At 38.6% G+C, this 24117-nt stretch overlaps 1 long non-coding RNA gene across 1 annotated transcript; it reads right to left on the bottom strand.

Annotated features, from left to right (window-relative positions):
* LOC140649976 (uncharacterized) lies at nt 1-22493 on the bottom strand. Its single transcript, XR_012041811.1, has 3 exons — nt 22440-22493; nt 10657-10706; nt 1-23 (listed from the first exon to the last, which is right to left on the bottom strand). It is a non-coding gene; the product is annotated as an uncharacterized lncRNA (long non-coding RNA).
* Nucleotides 22494-24117: the final 1624 nt, after the last annotated feature.

Here is a 24117-nt window from a genome sequence, read left to right as displayed (position 1 = left end):
GGACCTCCTTAATTTATACAGGGCTGCAACAGACACAACAGGACAACAATAAAAACAAGAAACAACAGCCCTGACCTTCCTGCAAGCACTCCTCCTTGCCTAGGCTGTCACCAACAGAGAAGGGAGCTCTGGAGTAAGGTTGGTTGTTCTCTCCAGGCTGATCAGGCCACATTCAAGGACATTTAGAGCAATGGTGGAAAGCAACTCTGCACTGGAGGGCTTCTTCCAGAGATCTGCTTTGTATAAGCACTTATTTTCAACTTCTTTTTCCTCACATCCATTGTGACCATGGTCCTCAACCACTGTAAATCGACACACGTTCACAAAAACCAGTGGGACTACTCCAGTTCATACTTGCTGAAATTCTGTCTAGCATTAAGGAGTTGGTTTGGAGTTAAAGATTTAGGAGCCCTTGCATATATGGGCACAACATACGTGAGAAGAATTTCTACAGGGCACAGGCAAACCACAAAGGTTTAAACTGCGACTTGTTCTTACAGAAATCTACGTGGGCATAGTGATAGAGACCTCATAAATAGATAGCACAAACAAACAAGAAGCCATCTCGAGCTAGCTCACAATATGTCCACAGTTGGGGACCAGACAAATCTGTGACTGAACCTCAAAAGGCATGTGTCCAGAGTCTTTAAGAAGGCAGTTACCATGTTTTCAGTGAATGACCTGTGTAAAGCCACACCACTTAATTTTTTTTTTTTAAATAGGGCCACAGTATTCTTCCTATGCAGATTTCAAATGACTCGTCCCTCAATTGACTATAATTACCATATTTACATTCCTGATAGGGTTACCCAGATGTCACTGCAGCTATATTTTGATGACAGTGGATTTGCACCTATAAAACTGAAGGACAAATGAATTCACTGAAGAAAAATGGAGGCTGGTGAGTTTTAATTGCTGGTTGTGACTGGCAAAAGAGAAAGAATCTACCTGAAACACAATAGAAGACCCAGACAAAAACAAAACATAAGGGAAAATGAAATAAGATGAAACAACTATTGTAGGCATGTAAATGCCCAGTCACAGTAAACCTTAGTCACAGTAAACACGATACCTATGCTACCCCAGTTCTTCAAGAAATGCTGTCTTCCAAGTGTTGTAACACCACCCCAGGCACTGACAGTCAGTAAAGACCTGTGAAATGGTACACATCCCTTCCATTCTGCACAGCACAGGCTTTGCCCTGACCTCAGGAAGTCACCTTGATGCTGGATCCCAGAAAATACATCTTCATTCCAGGATAATTAAAAGCATTTAGGAGGTGATGGATAGTTCAGAGCAGGCAAGATGTGATTTAACATGGAATTTTACCCCTAACAGCTATGATAAAGGGATGCAGTTATAGAGAAAAATACTTCAGCAGCAAACTCATCAAGAATTAACATTTTATACCAGCCTAATGTCAAACCACTGCTGATGTTAATATGCTATGCGATTGTTTGGTTTTTAACCTTTTGCTTTTAAGGACAATTGTTAACTAAGTCTCTATCTCTGGACTGTGGTACACCTAACTCATTTATTATTATTACTTATATTTCTGATCTTTTACAGACAATCTTTCTGACATCTTGCTCTTTTCTCTTAAACATGATTACTTTTTTAAAAAGGAGACTATTTCCCTAAGCTTTTTCTCTTTTCCTGACCATGACACAATTGGTCCACTTTGCCATTCAGTGGGGAGAAATGCATCATCACAACTCAAGTAAAAATAATTGAGATATTTCATAAGCAGTAGTCACTACTTGCGTTGCTGCAGCAATCTGCAGAGTTTGGACTCCTAATTAAAGTAATCTGGACTCAAATTTCTATGTACTGTACAAATGTGCGCTAAAAAATAGTCTCTTCAAACAGATTTATGGATGAAATTTGCAGAGTATCTGTGACCTACATCCATTAGTTGGGTAAAGCTGAAACTCTTTCGAAAGATGAAAGGGTTTTCTCTATCTTTTCTTCTGAAGTTTTCACATTTTGTATAAAACAATTAAAGGCAAGGGAATGAGAAGGGAGGGAAAGGTTGCATAAGTGAGGTTCAGGCCTCTGCCTTCCAAATGACTCACAAAGCTGAAGAATCATCTGCTCTCTCATACCCAGTGAATTTTTAATACTGTTACGTGAAGTGCAAGAACTTCATCTTATAACTTGACTTCAGGGCACTCTCCTGAGAAGTGATCCCCCTCAAACAAATGGAAGACCTAAAGCTGACACTTCAAAACACTGAATAAGGGCCCCAAACATGTTGCTAGGAGAAAAAAGGAGAAAGTGACCATCACTCAAACATTTGAGAAAATTGTTGTAGGCACCCGCCTCCTTTAGCAGGCTCTGGGGAAGGAATTTGAGTAGATGGAGAATGGGATTAAGGACACATGCTGGTCCTCCATTTCACTGTCAGATGGAGTAGGCACCTTCCTACTTCAAAGATCTAATTGGGCCAAGCTCTCACTAAACATGCTGGTGGTATTCCAAGGCATTTAATCTCCTGTATGCCCACATAGAGGGGGCATATCTCCCTGCCATGGATCCCAGCTTCTGCAGCTCAGTAACTAAAGGTTTTGTTCTCCGACACTCAGCATTGATACATTTAAGCCCTAATACAGATCTCAGCCTTAGAGTTTAAATCACAGTTTCCAAAGCAAATTTGGCATTATAAGGTTAATCCTCCCTGAAAGCAGCTTTGCAGAAAATGGCCTGAGGGTCTTGGTGGACAAGCTGACCATGTGCCGCAATGTGTGCCCTTGCAGCAAAGGAGGCCAGCAGCATCCTGGACTGCATTAGGATGAGCATTGCCAGCAGGCTGAGGGAGGTGATCTTTCCTCTCTACTCATCCCTGGTGAGACACATCTGGAGTGCTGGGGCCAGTTTCATGCTCCCCACCCTAAGAAAGGGCCTGTATATGGCCTGTATAGCAGTAGTTATCTGTTTTAAAGCAAGCTCCACTTTGCCAACAGGTAATAATGCCTACATTTTTTCAATTCTATGTAGCAAATGTTAAAGAAGGATGAAAACTGGATTATGTTGTTCTGCAAACAGAAGTGTGACTTTCTCCCAGGCTAGAATTAATAATACTATAAAAAAAAAAAAACAAACCCCAAAAAAACCCGCTTTGCTCAAAAAAGAAAATGTGGATATGTCCAAAGCAATAAAGATATCCCTCCTAATGCAGCAAAACTGCATTAACTTAATGATTTGCTAAGAAGTCTGAAAATCTTTGTTGTATCACTGAAAAGGACACAGCTTTCCATGAAAATGTCCCCAGTTGCAACTGACTTATCCTATATGAGGTCTATCAGATAAAGCGAATCCTTGTCCACAGTTCAAATTCCTTTTAAATAAGTTCAAAAGCATTGAGACATAAATGGCAAGTCAAATATGAATGACCCTGAAGGGAAATTACTATTATGCATTTATTTTGACTGTAGTTACTATTTCTCATTTTACTGCATCCTGAGTCCAATGTTAACCTTTACCTATGGTTAGATGTTACAGATATTTATTTAAAAGTAAATGATTACAAGGCATACTGTAACAGTCTAAGCAACTGCATTGCTGCTGACATAATTAAAGTTACTCAGGCACAAATGTTTGTAAGTTTAAAAAAAAATTTACATTTTCTCTTCTGCCTCTTTTTCACCTCCCTTGCCTAAGCTGACTGTGCCAAGCTTGTGCAGGAGAGCGCAATAACCACAAAATCTAATTATGATCTCATAGGTCAAGATATCTGTCTATTGAAACATCAAGTTTGTCATTCCCTGAGTCAGCTGATAAAGGGCAAGCAGAGACATGGCTTTCTTATAAACAATTTTTAGGAAAATCTAAGAGACAGGGTTTGTCTTCTGAAATTTTGAAAGACATTTTTAAAACAGTAGTCCCAAATGCTTTCAATGGATCATTCAGTAATACCTGATAGAAGCAGATCCAACCACTCAGGGTGCTTTATGCCTGCTTCTAAGCAGGTAATATGATTATCATTAAAAGTACAGAAAAAGAAAGCACAGAAAAGATCTCTTTATGTCACTTGCCTTTAGAATAGACAGGTGCTGGAGTTCAGGATATCTAACAGCTTATACAAGAAGACTGCAAACCATTTTCTTGTATATTTATTACAAATGGCAAAAAGCAGTACCTGAGTCACAGAAGAATACAAATTAATTTCCATGCATGTGACAGCCTTACATAAATAAATAACAGAAGTGCACCAGCCACAAATAATCTCATTGCTGATGACCCTCTGAATGTTGTGAGCTAATTAGCAAGCAGTGTCCAAAGTTGTTTATAAAGAACGAGCTGTTAAAAACCTCAAGAAAGTATACTTTTTGGTGAAGTGCCCACATGGCATGTTAATAGTACTGTAGTAATGCCATACAGAAACTATTGGATTAACAGATCTTAAAACTTCTACAAGAGTTATGAAATACTCTTGTACATAATAATACTCTTGTACAATAGTTACAACATATAAAATGCTGCCATTGCACCATTCTTTCCATTAAAGGTGTTATCAGGAGAGCTAACAAGTAAAAGATGACATAAAGCAGTTTCAGCTCCACAGGTATATCAGAAAATGTATATACTTTCTTATATATATAAAAAAGAAAAAGCCCAGTCTATCTGAAAAAATAAGGAAGCCAAATGTTTTTGTTTGCATAAAAAAATCTGAGTGACCAAAGAAGGATCATTTCTCTCAAGCACAAAAGTTGTTAGAAATGTCAGCAGAGGTCCATGAGTAAAGTGACAGAGGTCACAGATGCAGCAGACACTGCAAGTTTGTTTTATTTTCCTCCCTCCCTAGTCATTTCACAGACAAAAAGGGCATTATCAGAATGCCACAGCCAGCGGTAGCAGCAGATTCTTTTTTATTGGTCAGGTATAAAGTGATCGTAAAAAGCCAAATGGTCAGGCTTTTAACCCACACTCACCTTCCAGCCTTAAAATCTCTCGACATGTTTCACATTAAGTTTAACCAAATGACACTTGCAATAATCTAGGCTAATGTTCTGAGGACTCGTTTAACAGCAAAGCACCCAAATACAGTTCTACTGGACATGATAAGTTGGGTAGTCTTAGTCTGCTTATTCACCATTTCAATCTTAGGCATATTGCTATTAGCACTTACAGATCTCTAATATTCTTATGGCAACACTTAGGAAAAAATGAATGCACCAGTCGCATATAGTTTCCTCACTGAAGATCCTTTGAGCAATGCTGATGACAACACTTTGGGATATCTGCTAGTTATATAGCTGGTTTGCACTGAGGCTCCCACTGTGCTCCCACTGGAGCCCTCATCATAATAATGTTAAGTAATAAGAAAATAATAATAACAATAATAGTAATAGAAATATTAAATAATAGCACCCCTGGCTTAAGTGCAAATGACCAAAACTTGCTATCAAATTAAGATAATTTGAGTAGTTTACCCAGAAGCCCAGACTGTGTCAGAATAAATGATTGTATATCTTGAGGACATCAAGGCGTTCTGGGTTCCCCAGTACAAGGGAGACATGGACATACTGGAGAGTCCAGTGAAAGGCCGTTAAAATGATTAAGGGACTGGGGCATCTCTCCTATGAGGAAAGGCTGAGAGAGCTGGGACTGTTCAGCCTGGAGAAGAGAATGTTTGGGGGGGATCTCATCAATGTATACAAATATCTGAAGGAAGAGTGTAAAGAAGATGGAGACAGGCTATTTCCAGTGGTGCCCAGTTACAGGACCAGAGGCAGTGGGCACAAAATGAAACACAGAAGGCTCCGCCCAAACATCAAGAAACATTTTTTCACTGTGAAGGTGACTGAGCACTGGCACAGATTGCCCAGAGAGATGGTGGAGTCTCTATCCTTGGAGATGTTCAAAAGCCATCTGGACACGGTCTTGGGCAACTGGCTGTCGGTGACCCTGCTTGAGCAGGGGAGTTGGACTAGATGACCTCCAGAGGTCCCTTCCAACCTCAACCATTCTGTGATTCTATGATGCTATAATCAAAATTACTTAGCTCTTGATCTGCCCAACTCTGGGGCCAAACTTGATGTTGCATATAGTCATTTGAGGAATGACAGGACTGACACCTCTGAATACCCTCCTTCCCTCCATGGTCAAATGACTATTCACAGACTGCAAAGGCAGAAGGGATCATTGCAGTTCTCTCAGAACAGTCACACAGAGAAATGCAGAGGAAAGCCCAGCACACCAGTCTGATACCAGCAATGACTCCATGAAAACAAAACTCCTCTGGGCGCCTGTTCTAGGGGAAGAAGATATGGGTAGTGTCTCAAAAGATGCTAGCATAAATGAGAAGTTCTATCCTTAATTTATCTAGCATCATTCCTTGTTTGTGACATATTAATTTTCTCTTCTGCTTTTGTTATTAGCATCAAGTATACCCTCCACCGAGTCCGAGGGTAATAGGCAGCCAAAACAACAGGTTTCTGCATGAGAATAACTGGGGTTTGCGGGTCTGGAGGGGAGAGAGATGGGAATACAAATATTTCTCTTGGCCATTTTTTATCAATCATAACAAGTCATGAGGAAAACTAATCCACCCACCCTCCCATTAGAGTCTCATTGATCCCTGCTGCTGCTCAGCCTAACACCAATATTGGGTGGAACACATCTGGTGAGACAGAGATACTGGTTTCTGCATTAGTCACCCCAACTCCTCTTATAATCACTGGTGTGAAACAAGCACTTTTGGATTCAATTTCATCCTGAAAAGGGTATCTAAAATAAGTCAGATGAATCTTATCCTAAAAGTACCTATTTCTTTCCACAGTGCTTGAAGAGAGCTGATGGCAGCTGATGTAGGCAGAAACTTACATGAAGATGAATGTCAGACTGTGATGCTGATTTTTGCACAGAGAGAAAGTCATGAACTGACCTGATGCAAGGGTTGCAGATGAAGTAGATTTTCACTGCCATTTGGAATTCTACTTTTATTGACAGGCCTCTACGTCGACATCACTGAGAATTAGGCACCTCAGGAGGAGCATACCTCTAGCCTTTAGCTCCCAAGTGGCCATCCAGAGGGGGCAGAATGGGGAAAGCAATGGTGACAGCTGCCCCTGCCTTGCTTAGTCTGCTACAGGACACCTTTGTCTATTAGGGAGGGACACCACTAGTGCTACCATTGCTGCACTTTTAGTTATAAGGAGCTGCTGCAATGCCAGACTCAGTAAATCCTTTGCTAAACCATTAACTGTGTCTCTTGCAGGTGCTAAGATCAGTAGCCTGTCATCTTCCTCCAACAGCTGCCTCGCTCTTTCAGTAGATTTTCAGACCAGGAATTGGTGGGACAATAGTGGGTACTAGTAATCCTGCTGTCCTGTAGGACCACAGGGAGAAAAGTATTGCTGAAAGTCACATGGATAAAGGTTCAGGACCTGGGCATTCATCATGCCACACTAATTTATGGACTTGCTTTAAAACTGGTAATAAAACAGCCCCTGTTGTTGTGTGGCAAGCTAGTTCTACCCCAAAACTGTTCATTTTCTTCTTGACTGTGATCTCCACAGGGACAAGGGTCATAAGACACATGTGAGTTTGAGTACCGCTGTGAGATACATGGATTTGAGGATGCTTCCTTCTATCCCTTACTTGGCTTGTCAGCCTTTCTGGGCACTGATATTCTTAGAAAAGACAGAGAGTTGGCTCAGACGAGTTATTTCAGTGCCCTGCAGTATAGTAAAACAAATACAAATGCCTTCACCACATCCCAGAGGTGCTCAGCCCTGCTGAGCACAGAGAGGAGCAATCTGAATTTTTACTCAAAGGCAGTCTGCTGGCTCTGGCTGACTGAAAAGCAGCCTGGTCACCAAAATCAAACTACCCTTCTGTGGACTGCAGTGAAAAGAAAGAGACGGCAAAGCAGAACAAGTGGAAACAGCCCCATCAGGTCTCCTGACATCATCCTATAGGCCTCTGCTAAGTAAATTCATTTTGAAAACAGTCCAACTGCATCTTTAACATAAACATACTTTGAGATCTCTTTAGGTATTTTCTCCTGTATTCAGAACTACTCCCCACTAAGGAAGTAATGTCTGCAGTGTTCCAAAAGCCACAGATTTGTCTAATTGTCTTCAATTCATATATGTTTGTCAGAGGCTCATAAAAACCTGTGCCATTCAAAGACATTATGGAAAGACACCATTTCAATTATTTGAAGGATCATAGGAACTGTGTCATAGTCATTTCAAAGGAACAGAGCACAAAATAATAGTGTTGGGATGTGGGCACATGTAGTTTTTTATTCACCTTTTCTCTTTACACAGCAATAACCAAGATAAGATCAAAAATACAAAATCCTTCTCTCCTCAGCACATCAATAAACGTCACATGAATCATTTTTGCAATGTGTGTCAGTCATGTTCAGCTCTGTAATCACTTCCGCTTTATTTTACTTTTTCAAAGCAGGAAATATCTGCTTGTTTCACATGTTGGAGTTTATGCATTAAGTCCCCAGGAAAATAAAAATCTAAGCCCTACCAAAGTAAACAGAAAAAACTCCACTGAATTCTGTGAAGGCCAGGACTTCACACCAAATCTGTGGGTTTCAGATAAATCTTCAAGGTTGCAAACCTTCCTTGGTCTTGTGAAGACCCAAAGCCATAGTGCCCCTCATCCTTATCCATTATCTTTCAAATTATTTATGCTAAAAATGCTCACAGCTGCCTCAATTCAGTGTTTAAGTATTCTTTGTGCAGGTAAATGCAACATGAATCTGGATTCAAAGCAGAATCTATGCTCAGTGATAGTTACTGCTTTTCATCATTTTATCAAGCACTGAAAAGCATATATACTCTCTCTCCAAAATAAAAACTATCAGATAACAGAATGCAGAAAAAGACCACTTCTAGGCATGAGACTTTCTTTGGTGCTAGGTGTTGTAGTAACAACATTATCTCCCTGTCGTTTGAGTCTGAAAGTCTGACGTTCTGGTTCACCTTCTATCTTTGCTTGACCTATCCCGACTTGTTCCCCACTTTCCTTCCTCAGATAGCACCTCCTTTACACAGATGTGTAAAAGCAACCAGTCCTACTGATATAAAATGTGCTGGTTTACATGTTATGCCAGCAAGCCTGTGTGACTTCATTTTCTCTCCAAATATGAGGAAGCCACCTCTTTTTCTGTGCACTCCTTTTATAAAAGTGAGCATTCTGAAAAATAAAACATGCAGTATTGCTTTGAATTAAACATGTCACCATATGTTTTAAAAGCTCATCTAAATTGGAAAGTGCTTTCCCCGTGGCATGTAGTAGGAAAATGTTTGTTTTGATTTAATTAAGAAATCATTTATGTATTTGCCCTTATTTTATATGTTGCTTTTAGTGTACAACAATTTCTTTCCCCATGAGAAATGAGGAAAGAAATTGTTGTACAATTCTTTCTTAATGCTCCCAAATGGTCAGGAAATAAAATTGAATGTTCAAACATTTTGCCATCTGGTGCATACAGATATCACACTTGTGATGCTGAAGTTTGATTGCCAGCCCCGAATGTGCAGCAAGTGATTGAAAGTCTTTACTTTGGTCATGCAGGAGATGAGGAAAAAAGGCTCAGTGTGTAACGTGACAGATGTGAGTTCTCGGAAACATGTGAACTTCAAAGCTTATTATGCAGGGAGATATGGCAAGCACTGTGGACACACAGAATATTCAGAAAGTCTTTTGGATCAATACTATTAATATTATGTGCATGTGTGTTCCTGCTTCCCTGATGCAAAACCACAGGAATACCAAACAAGTCTAGAGAAAGCCTCACTCTCCAGAGAAAATTTGTTTATACCAGCTTACTCTGGTACCAACCAAGAAGGCAAAGGAAGAAACACCTCTGCGCAAAGCATGTATATAAAGCCAAAAACTGGAAATCTGACAAACTTGCACCTGCACTTCCCAGGATTCCACACAACCGATAGGTAATGTCTGATTAACCCAGAAAGTAGGGTGACTGTTTGCAAGGGTTTTCCTTTTTAATGTTCAATCTGTAATGCTTTCTCCTAGAGGATGAATATGCTGCTTTTTGAAACCTAGTTTGAAAGTCCCTAGTTCACTTCTTTCTTGCCCCAAGAGGAAATACTGTGCATGCCGAACTAAAGCCAATGTTGTATTTGGAGGTGTCCCGTTTTCCTTGATTAGGCTATCGTTCCTCCATCTATCATAGCTCTCTGATCCTCATGGAGTCTTTATGTTCTTCATGATTATCCTTTAATCACATAACCTAACATTCCCAAACTCTGATGTGTGTGTCACAGCAATATGATTAATCTTGGCATAAAGCTCATAAGCACACATAAAGCACACAAACATCTTTTTTTTCGGAAAGAGGATCATCAGCTTCCCCATCAGCTTTCTTACAAAAAGTTTTCCCCACACAAACATCTTTTTTCCACTTGCTTGTTCACATGAAACAGCAGAATAAACTCAGTAGATATTTACGTGACATTTACAGTGGTGGCGGGTGTGGTGGGCTTCAGCATTTCACATTGCAGTCGCTGTCTATATTAGTATCGCTCTTGTATCCTTATCATATCTGATAAACTAAACTATATATAAACTAAAGCTGAGTAAGTCACAACAGATAACTTATTTGGCAAATCCCACCTCTTGTTTGATGTGAGGAAGGTTTATAATTTCCTTTAATTTTATACTCACATTTAGTTGAGGAGGTTTGCCTTTGGGTTTTTTCCCTCAGAATCTGTGGACTGAATATGAAGAGTTCAATGTCAATATTCTATATATATGCAATAGTGGATTCAAAATTCAAGCTGTGTTACTTACACTTCAATTAGTCAGTTACTATGATTTCTGTTCCTCCAATATAGATCCATATTTAAAGTAACTAAAACACATAGAGTGTTTACCTGATGCATTAGAGATCTATAGGCTAGCTAGAAAACTAACGTTCAGATTGAAATTGCCCCAATATTTACATAAGAATATAAGAAACAGCAGCATCCCTCTTTCCTGAGAGGTACTAGCTCATACAGAGTACATGACATGTACATACAGGTACACAGTGGACATGGCTTTATCCTGTGTCCATTGATGTGCATCTCCTCAAACCCTTAGCATTACTGCACTTCTGCAAACTGAAGACTATAGTGAAAAGGAAAACATCCTACCAAAGTCCTCACAGACATTTAGTAAACTGAAGACACTATTTACTCCTGCTAGAGTAGGAAAATCATAGGCACTTGGCACTTAGGAACTGAAAGCAAGTACAGTGACAAAAAAAGCAAACTGTGACGAATGGATCCAGAAAGAGGGCTGTGTGTTCATTTTGCTTGTTCTGATCTGAGGTCTGTTGCTCTCAGTAGCAGCTCCTATGCTGCATACACATGAACTCGGCACTTTCTAATAGAAAAGATAAGCCAAACATTAGTAAGGGAGTAACTTTAAACTATGCTACAGGCAGCTTCTGGCTGCTGGCAAGCCTCCACCAGGCTCACTGATATTGGTCTCTGATTGTACCAGTTTACCTCTGGTTTGGGATACTTGCTATCAACAAGGGTCCTAAGAGCTTTCAGCAGTGATGTAAATATGCCTTTGCTGGCAGTTAGACATTGTTGGGCACTGTGGTTCACACATCTACTTCCAGGGGTAATTCAGGTATGATGAGTTCATCTTCTTACTTTAACGCAGAGGACAGTTTCTGCACTGCTGAATGAACACAGGCTCTGAGCTCAAAGAACTTCAAGCTATCAATGCAGCTCGTACTCTTATCTTTCTACTATCCCTCTTGGCTAGATTTGACCATCTGTCATTTTTATTGAACAACACAATTAAAGTTACTTTATTAAACATATTTATCCAAAAATCTCTTTTTTCTGTTCTACTCTCCTATCCTAATTTTCTCTCTTGGTCCAATTTTGCAGCACTATTCCTTTGGCTGAAGAGGTTTTTATCATAGTTATATAGACACTGTAATTTGAAAGGCCAGCAAATTCCCCTCATTCTGTATAATGTTTGCTGTCATGGAATTATGCTTTATTAATATAATAAGAATAGGCAAACATGACACTGCAGAGAAATTGGCACACCTTCAGGCAAAATACACAATGAAAAGGTTGTCCTTTACAGAAGAGTATTTAGGCTAGTAAAGGGCACTTGCAGAGCTGAGCTGCCAGCCAAGTGCCCGAGGACTTGTCTGCTTTCAGTCCAGCACATTCAGGAACTAAACCCCACTCCCCCTTGTCACCAGTCTCCTCAGCAGATGCTGTGACTGCCCAGTGGTTGTCACTGTCTCTCTCTGTCTTTTAGCCACTCCTGGAAATAATGTTTTAGCTACAAGTGATGAGCAAAATGTTTTTCCAGCCAATAGATAACCTTCCCTCCTCATCATTTCCATCAGAGTTTAAATGCTCCTTTTTCTGCTACTGCTGGTTTTCCTGGAGTCTTCCCATTAGTGTCTTCCCATCAAAGAAACCTAGCAGGGATATGAGTTTATATAAGTACCTCAGTGAATTAAAGTTATTCCATTCTGTTCTAACTAAAAAGAAAAAAATATATTTGCATCAGGAAAAAATCAGAAAATTCTACGAAATTCACAGACTTCACATAATTGCAAGGATGGATCGCAGAAAAAGAGGAAATTAGACTGGAAAGATTTTGTCTGATTTCTATGCCAAAGTAAGCAATTCCCTCAGGATACCCTGAAGATATTTTATACACCTCATTGATAAATCCCTGACTGTCAATGTTTGTGTGTGTTGCAATTAAGGTTAGTAGAACTGTAGTGTCACTCTTCCATGGAAAATAAATAGATTACTTGCAAACTCTGGTGCCGAATAAATGACGGATGGTTAATCTACATATTATAAATATGGAATGTGCAAATAATTGTTCTCCACAAGAACTAGCTCATTGCATGAATCCCTCCCTTTTCTTTGTTTTACCCATCCTCAACATCTTGTTACAGAGGTGTTTGGGCGTGCTTAACTTCAATGGCCTGAGAAGTTCTCTAGAGATTAAGTTGATATTTCTTTAAAGTATGTGTCTGTGCTGCTCTGAGGATCTTGGCAGGGGCCTGAATGACAAAGGAAGTTGATTTTTGTGGGAGAAATTATTTTCAAATGGTTTTGTCTTGTTTTTACAGCATCCTTTAAGCCGTAATGCAATATCATATAAGTTGTGGAAGCAAAGGTTTCATGTTATGGTAAGCCTGCACACTGCCTGTTATGATGGGATTTTAACTCAGATAGCTTGTCTAGAAACAACTGGATGATGACAAAAATGATAATGTAGCTAATGGCAAAGAGGACAGTGATGATGTGATAATTTCCATTGACCTTTACAAATAATGTATAACTACAAAAGGGCATTGTAAATGTTATGCCTTCGACATCTTTATCTACAGCTGAAACCAAGAAAAAGGAATCAAACTTTTTTTTTAATTATGCAAATACCAAAGTCTTTCTATCAACACATAGATAGAAAGTTGATTTCATTAGCCCTTGATGAGGACAGTTGGGTAATATGGGGCTAACCAAGAAGGGCAATTTCTTCTGTCAACATGTATTTTAATTGCAGAGTGACTACTTACAAAGCCATCATTTGCAAAAATGCAAAACAGGTATCTTAGAAAAGGTCCCTCGGTTTTGCAGTTCATTTTTGCACAGTCCTTTACTAGGTTTCTAGTACTGCAGAGACCTATCTCACATCCCTCAGTAGTCTGTAAAGAGAAGGTTTCTGTAACTCTTTTCCACTTTCTTTGACAGTTACATAACTTGAGAGAGGTGGGTAATGACTAGAAAAGGCAGTGATCGTAACAAAGTGTGTTTTCTTTCCCCGTTGTTTCTGTATCATGTTGCCGTGAAAAGCTGAAATCAGGTCGGGATGACTATTAAGCAGGTATTCTTTATTGCAGCGCTGGGCAGCACTGGGGATCGCTCCGCCACAAGTGCTCCGCCAGGTTAGCACAACACATGAGTTCATATACAGAAAAATCATACATATTCATCAGATTTCCTGAAAAGGGCAGTTTTATGGTGATGAGTTCCCGGAATTCATTCACATAGTCCAAGCATGCGCAGTAAAATTAGGGTTAGGGTCTTTTCACCCTCCCGGTGGTCTTCCATAGTCTTCCTCACGTTGTCCACTAGTTGAACTTTGGGCTTCCTTTGTCCATATATAGTCATTGAGCTAGCTCATCAGTCCTTCGGCCTTGGAATGTTACAAGGGGGTCGATTTAAGCTAGTTCTTTGGTGCTTATCTTTGGCACAATCGTCCTGAGTTCCTGTTATCAGTGATTTAATTAGGAAGCCTAACGAGCTTGCTCAAGGCCTGCTTAGTCCTATCAGGTAAGAAGTCACAGGAAATGTCCCACCATCAACTCTGCTCAGCAGGTAACCAAAACTATCTTTGCAGGGGAAGAGAAAAAAAGAGAACAAGGATGCGAGTGAAACTAAAAAACTGCAAGTCTATGTCTTAGTCAGGGATTGTCAGGGATTTAACCCTTTCAATCACAATATATCTTTTGAGGATTGCATACCCATTCTCCCTAAGGGTTCACCTATCCTATTTTGTGACAAAAAATTTGCATGAAATGCATTATAATAAGTTAGATGGTTGGGTGAAATTTAGTTGTTGAATTCTAACATATAGTAATAAGTTTAAGGATTTTTCCCCAGATAGAAGAGAAACTTCAAAATAGAAGTGTTTTACTCTATTTTGGGGGGGGTTCTTCCAGACATCTAATTAGAAAATTATTTATTGCCACAGAAGACCCTCAAAACTATAACCACTGTTGCCCTTAAACCAAATATGGATAAATATGTTTTCAAGGAGAGGGAGGGCAGGGAAAGAGAAGAGTTTGAGTTCATAAAACTAGCACGGGATATTCACATTTGAAGGGAGTAAATTTTGTGGTAGAAAACAGAACGTGAGATGATGACTTTGCAGGAAGATCTACTACTACGGACAGAGTGGACGTGGAATTCATCCATCATTTCTTCCCTGAAGAAGGTAATTCAGCTGGAAGCATCAAGTCCCCTACAATCATGCCTATTAGATGAAGCACTTTAAAAATTAAGAGGACAGATAAAAAAGGAATGGCATCTAAATCAATTATATAAAGAAATCTTTTGACAAGGAAGTAAGAAAACAACAGAGTTTCTTCAGTGAACTGAGATAAAGGTGGTCTTACTTGATATTGTTGGTTATTTTTAATAAGCTGCCCTGAAAGTTCTGCAAAGCAAGATGGTTTGACTGAAATCTCTGTTACTATATCTAATTCCCCAATGAGCAGATTGTGTAGTAGTTTAAGAGATGGTATGAATCTGAAAGGCCACTATTACCTCTGGGCATGAAATACAGATGAGTGAACATTTCCTCATGTGTACCATTGTTACGGGCTCATGTGCTACTCCTGTGAATGTATATTTCATTCAGGAATTTGATGTATCCACATTGTTTGGAAAACCACAAGGTCAGAACCTCTGTGATCTACTAAATTTCAATTTATTAATAAAAGCCCATGCTACGTATACTTGAAAATGTTTAAGCTGTTTGACAGCTAGTTAAACAAAGTCAATGTTTAATTTATTGAACAGCAAATGCTTGCTATGTAATAGTTTATGTTGAAGTAGTATTGCCCTGATTTTTCATTATATGACTTTCTGTCAAAGCTAAATATTTGAGATGTTTTCAAAACATTTTCCCACTCCTGCAGGAATATATTATCCCACTATAAAAAAATGCTCTAATCATGAATAGAGCTAAGAACCTGCTACTCATATTGACAGGGCCAAAATATGTATCACCCTGAATTACCATATTATTTATTTTAGGAGAAGAGAAATCAATGTATCTTAGCTGGTTTGAGATGGAAAGATGAATCTGCTGGATACAACTTCAGAGGGTAGGAGAGGAACAGAAGGTACTCTAAAGAGATGTTAAATATATTAGACAGAAATGCAGGAAAACCTCTTTCAGAAGACAAATTTCAAAGTTCAAAGAGTCGATTGCTTAAAGGTGCTGCAAAGGTCATCTAATATCCATACAGTTTTTAGTTTTAAAACCAGGGAAGTGTTATTGTTGGCTAAATTCTTGTTATTCTAATGTATAAACCAATATAACTGCGTATTTATAATATTCTTAGTGAAAAAAATAATACCAATACTAACAATGGAGACAACAAAAACTATTGTCCTTACTCATGACAACCCAGGCTTTTATTTCCTTGAAGGGACTACTGAGAGCTATTTAAAGTCCTCCAGATTCCTTGTGGGGTTTTTTTTTTTTTCTCAGTGAGATTTGAAGTACAATACCAAGACTGTTGTCATCAGAATTCAGCGATGTTTGAGAGAATTTCCCCAAAATAAAACTCAGAGCTAATGGGCACTAGGCATTACCATCTTATAGGACCTAGATAGACTTAACAACATTGAGTAGGTTAGTAATTTCTCTGTTGCTACATCTTTGGTCTTGAGATTAGCATTAAACAGTTTCTCATCATGCCTAAAACGAGATGATCCCACTAAGATTTCATCTGAAAGCCTGTTCTCGCTGCCTAATCCTTTTGTCCCACAGTCTGCCCGAAACAAAGACTTGAATGAGAGTTTCTCATTATGGATGACTCCAACTAATACTAGAATCCTTTGCAGAAGGTGCAGATATATCAGGGGGGTTATTTCATGTAATGGAAAGAATGAAATGCCTTTACCACTTCCGAAACAGACTATTGCAGTTCAGTTGCATGTAGAGACAGAAGAGTATTTCCTTAGATACCTACTTTCAGACTGTTCCCAAGTACAAGATTTTGGGGTTTGCTCCTTAAAAGCATTTGCATCTGATGTATTTTTGGGGTTTTTTCCCTTCCTAACCTCTCTGAGCCCATTTCTCAGGATTTGATCCTGGAGAGGCACCAGACCACCTACCTCTACACTGTCTCCAAACTTGAACACCAGATTCAGAGTAACTTACACTAAGCCGGCAAGACCATCTCCTCACACTTGTGCCTCACTAGATACCAGCTGGGAGACTGGCCCTAGGTGAGTACACTCTTCTGCTAAGTCAAGTTAAGCAACTGGCTAGAAGCTATCCCACTATGCAATAATCTCCTGCTATTTGGAGGATAATACAGTGATAATGTTTCCAGCAGCAAGGAAACTATATTAATCATTACATGTTTCCCAGGGTTTAAATTTCAGTGAAAAAAATCTACAGAATCAGAAGTCTCTTGGAGGGGTTATATGACAGGTAATGATACCACTACCACATTAATGTCATTTTAAGCAATTTCTTAACACATTTTGTGAAGTATAAACAGAGTTTTCTTTCTGATTTCAGTGACTCTACCAAGCTTCTTTATAGCCTACAGGCCTGGTGGTTTATTTTGTTTTCTGGCTTTTGTCCATTTAACTACATTAATCTTCCATCCAGGGCAAAAGTATGGATTCATGATTCTCTCTTCCAAAAGCAAAACTATTAATTTAATTTCTCTAGATGGCATGGATTAGATCATCTTAAACCTTTAAGGTTAATACAAAAAACAGCAATGCTCTTATTGTACTGAAATAGACAAAGTCTTGAGTTAAGAATTCAAGATTTTGACAAAGCTTCAAAGAGTTACCTTCTAATATTTTAATAGTATTTTCACAAATGATATCCACTTGTAAAACCATACTAAAAAGCAAAAAAAAAATTTTTTCTCAGAGGAAAGTATTTGTCATATTAAGGAAAATTTTTGAAGTTAGGAAGAAATAACAGATTTATTTTGCGGCTATGATGGTGTCATTAAGCATTGTTGTAAGTAGTTGGAAGAATATTTATAAAAATAAAAGGAACTAGACCAGGCTTTTTGGATCCTTAGCACTTATAAGTAGAGGTAGCTTCATTCATTTCCTCAAGAGCTGAGGATGCCTTGAAACATAAGCTCACTTGGAACAAAGAGAAATTGCACATGCTACACAATCTAAGACAAGTTTTACTAAAAAATTACTGAATATGAAGACCTTGAATCAGAAAAGGTGCTTTCAAGGCTGAATGACATTTTCTCTTTGAAGATAGCTGAATTGAGTTAAATGAAAACCTGCAAGACTTACACTGTCCCCTAAACACACTGAATTTTTTTTATCCCAAACTCTTTTCTCCGTTTCTTCTTGTTGTCCCATTACTTTCTTCGTGACTCTGTTTCTGAATACTGTCTACCACCAATTTTCACATTATATTTTGATAATTAACAACAGTGGGACATCCTGTGCTATCCAGATGCCTTACACTGTGTAGCCTCAGATATCTCAAAACATATTGCAAATACAAGCATGTGTTTAGATATAAAATCTGGGGTCCATAAAGATTTGTGAGTGTTGCTTAAGACCTCACAAGAAGCCATGGCTGACTTAGGTGTAAAACCTTTGTCCCTTCATTGTCAGCCTCCTGTTGATGTGGCAGGTCTCTGTTGCTTCAGTTCTCGCACAAAATCCTACAGCCTGATCCAAAAGTAGCTGGTGGGATTCCTTTTTTAATTATAATTGCTGTAGCAAAAGGAACACAGAAATAGTCCCTGAGGCTTACATTATAGCCTGGTATAATGGGTATTCAACGGTGCAGCCCCCATTGATATTAATATAACTGGTGTGGCTGAAAATCTACATTTGACTTCACAATTTCATTGGATCTCATTTTTCAGCATGTATTCAGCTGGTAGACAGGCCACTACTGGCAGCAAATAGTGCAGTGGTAACAAAAGAAGAAAAGCTGACAAATTCACTCCCTTCTTAATGAGTTTTGATTGATGATATGGAAGTGACAGTGTACAATGTCATCCTCCTGAAAAGCAGTTTATTTCCAGCCTGTACGTTTAGCACCCCATTGCTCCACAGCATCAGGCTGATCAGACCGTGTTAGTCATTAGCCAGACCCTGATCCTTTTGAAATCAAAGGTAGCTTTGGTATTGAGTTTAATGGGACCATCAGGGTGGGTTAATGGAAAAGGTGAACATAGCAGAGACATAGGAAAGTAGAAAAAGAAGTGTCTCACAAAAAGCTCTTCTGCATGTGTCAGTGACTGAATGCTGCAGAGCTCAGTGATAGACTACATTACACAGTGATTTGAAAACAGCCTGCAGAAAACAGCTTTAATTCCTAGCCTCTGAACACAGAAGAAGGGCTACAGAGAGACATAGGAAAGTATGTTAAAAATAATGCTTGAGGAAATTATGGATTTTTCTGTTTATTGGGGAATTAAGAAAAAAATGAACTGAGGCAAAACCAGAGATTTTTGGAACTGCAGGTGAGCTGGCAAGTAAATACATATTATTTATGTCATAAAAATTAAATCTTTCATTTCAAGATGATTGTTTCTTTCCAATTTCAGCCATTTAAAATGTTTCTGAATGTTTTAAAACCAGAGTTAGCTTTCCAAATGAAAATTCATGTTTAATAAAAAAAAATTGAAACATTTACTGCAAATTGAGGAAATAAAATGCTGGGGGGGGGTTGTTGTTTGTTTGTTTGGGTTTTTTAAGAGATCATTTTAGCAGGCAAATATAGTATTTCTTGATATATCATCTGATAAATTGAGCACTTGTTGGCACTAAACCCCTCCATCAGGCTTCAGATTGGGGAAAGGGGTCAGATTTTTACTTGATATGAAAGAATTGTTAAAAACAAAATAATTTCAAACACATTCCAATGTCAAAAAAGCTATCTTTCTTTTGTCAAAGTGGAGGAAATTTCTCACCATTCTGTATTCAATGCCACATTTTTTATTTCTGGTCCCTAAAATACTCATGAAAAAAGGCAGTTCTTGCACAAACTGATCCTTTATTTACAAACTCATGCCAGATGTCTTAGGAGGCCATTTTGTGGCATATATAATACCTATTCCTACATAGAGCATACTACAGGCTGGAGCTCAGAGGACGATAGAAAACCTGAAGTGAAAATAACAGAGAGCATCTTCTACCACATACATGCAGTCCCTAGCACTGTGGCAGAGTCCAGGAGTCTCATTAGCAGTATCAGATAGAAGGAAACACCTTCAAGATTGTCTTCCTTCCAGATGTTAATCTAATTTCCACCTGCTAGCAAGGGATGATGAAAATTCACTGACATGGAAAAGTGAGTGGTTGCAAGGGGAGAAGATAAAAGTCATAGTCTCTGTTCCATCTCAACTATATTTCTTCTTATGCTTTTCATTGCTCATTTTAAACCACATTTATCTGGATTAATATAACAAATATTCTTGAATTTCCACATGTGATATAATGTACTCTGAGTTAACAATACATATAGTCTTTTCCTCACCCCAGTGTAGTTTCTGAATGATTTCATGCTATGAGGAATTTCTTGAATGCTAATTTCTGAGCAATTGCCTCAACATAGGTTAGGATAGGGATCTTTTTGCATTTATTTATTCTGTACCACATAGAATGCTGTTGGAGTACATAAATGCCTGACAGGTTGTAGCCTTATATCTTGCCTACAATGGGCCCAATTTAAATTTCCCTTACATTGATTTAACTACACTGGAATCAATAGAATTCCTCTTGATTTTCATTAGTAAGAGACTGTAAGAGACAGGGATCAGGGTCAGTATCTCGAATACAGAAACTTTGTTGTTGTTTAAAAGGACTGCAAATCCAGTGAAAAGAATGTAATTAGCGTCATTCCAGGCTGACATTCTCTTTTATTCTGCTCTCCATCTTTTTGTTTCAGACCAGCCTATAGCTGAGGGCTATGGATTGGATTTTTCTGTAGTACTAAACAGCCAAAGAGAGGAAAGCAAGCAAAATTAACTCTAAAAATCCCTGCAACTCCACTGAAATTAACTGAGCTGCATAGGTCTGAGGGAGGTTAGAATTTACTTTAAAGAGGCTGGAAAAATACAGTGACATTAAGTTTTCAACTTCATGAAGACAAAAAAATGGAATTCCAACTTGTTGTAGAGAGGCAATCCAAATGTTTTAGATTCCTCCCTATCTCTGATTAAGGTTTACGTCTCCTACTAAAATCAAATGTGATCAATACCCACGAAGGATCATCAGAATTATGGCCTCAGAGCTCAGGCTGGAGATAGTCCACAGGTGAAAATTAAAGACATCAGCTTATTAAGAAAGGTTATACCTTGCCTAAGGCAGAAGGAATAAATGAATAAGGGTCAACTGTACCTATTAATGATGCTTGTTGAATAGGCAAACCTGTCTCTAAGCTCTTGGAAATTTGTAAGGGCAAAGTATTCTAATTGGCTGCAGAAAGGCTGCAGAAAAAACTACAAAGACATCCAGGACATATCTTCCAATTCCTACAATTTCTTCCTCATTGCTGTTTGGCATCCCTTTGAGCTTTGCATTGATTAGGAATTGAAATCATTGCATTTCAGTGTACTTGCCAGTCTGTGCTCAATGCATGATGACAAGCCTTTCTTGCTTCTGCAAAACTGGTAGAGGTTTTTTGAAAATATCTCCAAGACTCTTGGCCAGCTGCAATCTCCACTAGAATACTCCTTGTGTTAACCAGGGTGAAATCGCAGCTCAGCACTATCCCAACGCTGCTCTTTTTGGCTTTGTATCTTCAAACTCATGCAACACCCAAAGGCATGCAGCATAATTTCAGGTTCCTGCTACAAAAACACTGTTCTGAGAGGCTGCTACGTAATCCCCACACTATTTCAAACACTTTAAACTGAAAGGAAACACAAACAAAATAACAATTTTGCCCTACAGCCACATGGGGCCCAGAGGAGGCACAAGGTCAAGTGCCTTGGAGTCTGGACATAGTTTGTGTCATTTGGCCTGACAGCCAAAAAATAGTCCCTGGCCTAATGTTACTTAGCAGCACAGATGTAGCCACCAGGGCCAGGATTTTATTCCAATTAAAGGTAATAAGGGATAGAAACAGAAAGAGAAGCATTTATGAGACCCTCCAAAAGCCTCACAAAAGAGCTTCTTTAGCTGCTATAGCAGGATAAGACAGAAGCAGGGAAGACAGGAGGTGTACTGTAATGTCTTAGATAGCATTTCGTCCCTAGTTTCAAAGAGAAGAAAACTTTATTTAAATAAGCATGCAACACATCTGCCTGGGAATGCAAAGCATGTACATCAGAGAGGTACAAAGAAGAGCTGTTCAGGAAATATCAGGATTTGTTCTGTTTGGTGGAGGGTGTCCAAAGGGGTCTGAGGTTTTCTTGCCCAGGATTTTTTAATCTGTTTTGCAATCCTTTTCCAAAACACTATCCAAAACAAAACCATAGAAGAGAAACATGGGGATTTTGAAAAAGGTGGCAGGGGGGAAATTCTGGTACTTTATGGAGTGAAAAAGAATGTTTTTTTAAACAGAAAACCCCTTTCACAAGAGTTAGCTGCATCTGACACTTTGGCTGCAGTAAATCTAATGTGAATCTTCAGTAAGAAAGGCATAATGAACAATTGCCATCTATACACTAACCGGTAGAAAACGTGCAAAGCTAAAACTTATCATTATGAATTTTTTACCTTTGTGGTGCAATGTCGTGCTGTGAGAAGCTGTGGACCAGTTCCTGCACATTGTGAGTCTGGGATGCACACAGAAATATGCGTGTAGAGGAAAGCTGCTTTTCACTGTGCACTGCAAAGATGGAAAAGCCCTTAGTGACCTCTTCCAGGCACTTAGGGTCAGAATAAACTTTGGAGGCAAGTCAACTCTTCCGAGCAAGCAGTTTACCGGCATCTCAAGGACTGTCACCTCAACTGAGCCTACAAAGTATTATTTTGAGTTGTAAAGCTATTTCACCTTAGAGAGAGCACCAGGAGTCATTCTGTCTTCACTATGTCATAGGCTCTGCAAATGTCATCTAGGTCCTGAAAAAAAAAAGCCTGAAGCTTATTCAGAGCTCACTTTTGACACTGTCAACATTTATTCACTGAAAGGAAAGTGAGAATCCTCTGAAAGTTCAGACTGCAGGAACATAATAGGATGAAGGAGGTAGTCTTTCTTCTGAAATCTGTTTCAAAACTCTTAATGTGTACAATTGAAAAACTTTAATTTGAAGCTTATCTTCAAAAAAATCAATACTTGGAAGGCCTGGTGAATAGTACTGTGTTTAGACAAGGAAGAAATTTTTCCCACTGCTCATTACAAAGTAGGAAAGGACTTAATAAATTCTGTGAGTTTTAAAAGGACTGTAAGAACTAAGATTTGAAGATAGACCATTAGACTACTAGTACTTCTGAAGCAAGTGCAGATGCTGTACTGAGTCTTTTAGTAAACAATAATTCTTACCAAAGAGCACCATATCCACCTTGTTGATCATTGAAAATGCTTGCAATTTCCTGAAAATGTCAACATTTTTCAAAGAAAGTGGCTGAATCAAGTAAAGGTAATCTTCTTCAGTTAAGGCAAAATCATGAGGTCAAGTCATTGAAGCTGATATATACCACTGAGAAACCTATTTCCACCTTTTCTACTTTGCCATGATACCTTTTTAGATAGATAAGAATTAACTTTTATGGATTTTTCATCAATTTTTTATTGTAACTGACCCTTCAATGAATGCATTAGGTAATAAATTTCACATCATACAAAATCAGACTATTCTAATTTTAAGTCTCTACTACAAAGCAGATTGTGGAAGAAATATAACTAGCCTTCAGACACTGAAAGTGACTCTCCATCATCCCTATCTTTAACATCTTTGAAGAACTTAAAAATTGCCACCAGGCAGTTCTCATGCAATGTATAAATGTCACTGATCATGGGAAAACCAAAGCTGTAACTTTTTTCCCCACTAGTACACTAGCCAATATATTTTTGACAATGTATGAAGCTTCTGAACTAGTAGGATATATTATTTTACTTAATGGTGAATCTTGGAACAAAATACTATTCAATTTGCTGATACAATCAAGTGATCTATTTCACTGACTACAGCTGATAAAATAAAGTTATCTATTTCAGTGAGTACCTTTACCACACTGTTGCTGCTCCTGCAACAGTCACCTTGTCATTTTCTGTATTTGTGCATTTGTTATTGACTAAAAAGTTTCAAGAGTTTTGTTCTTAGAAGCGGAGCTAGAATTATTTTTACACATTGTCTTCCACCTGACAGTCCAACATAAGCAACCGGGAAACTTCTGCATAAATTACTGTAAGCCCTATGGCAACTGTTGCTATCTTTACAGGTCCATGTAAAAT

The sequence above is a fragment of the Ciconia boyciana genome, chromosome 3 (assembly GCF_034638445.1).
Source record: "Ciconia boyciana chromosome 3, ASM3463844v1, whole genome shotgun sequence".
NCBI lineage: Eukaryota > Metazoa > Chordata > Aves > Ciconiiformes > Ciconiidae > Ciconia > Ciconia boyciana.
This window is presented reverse-complemented; position numbering and strand designations above follow the sequence as displayed.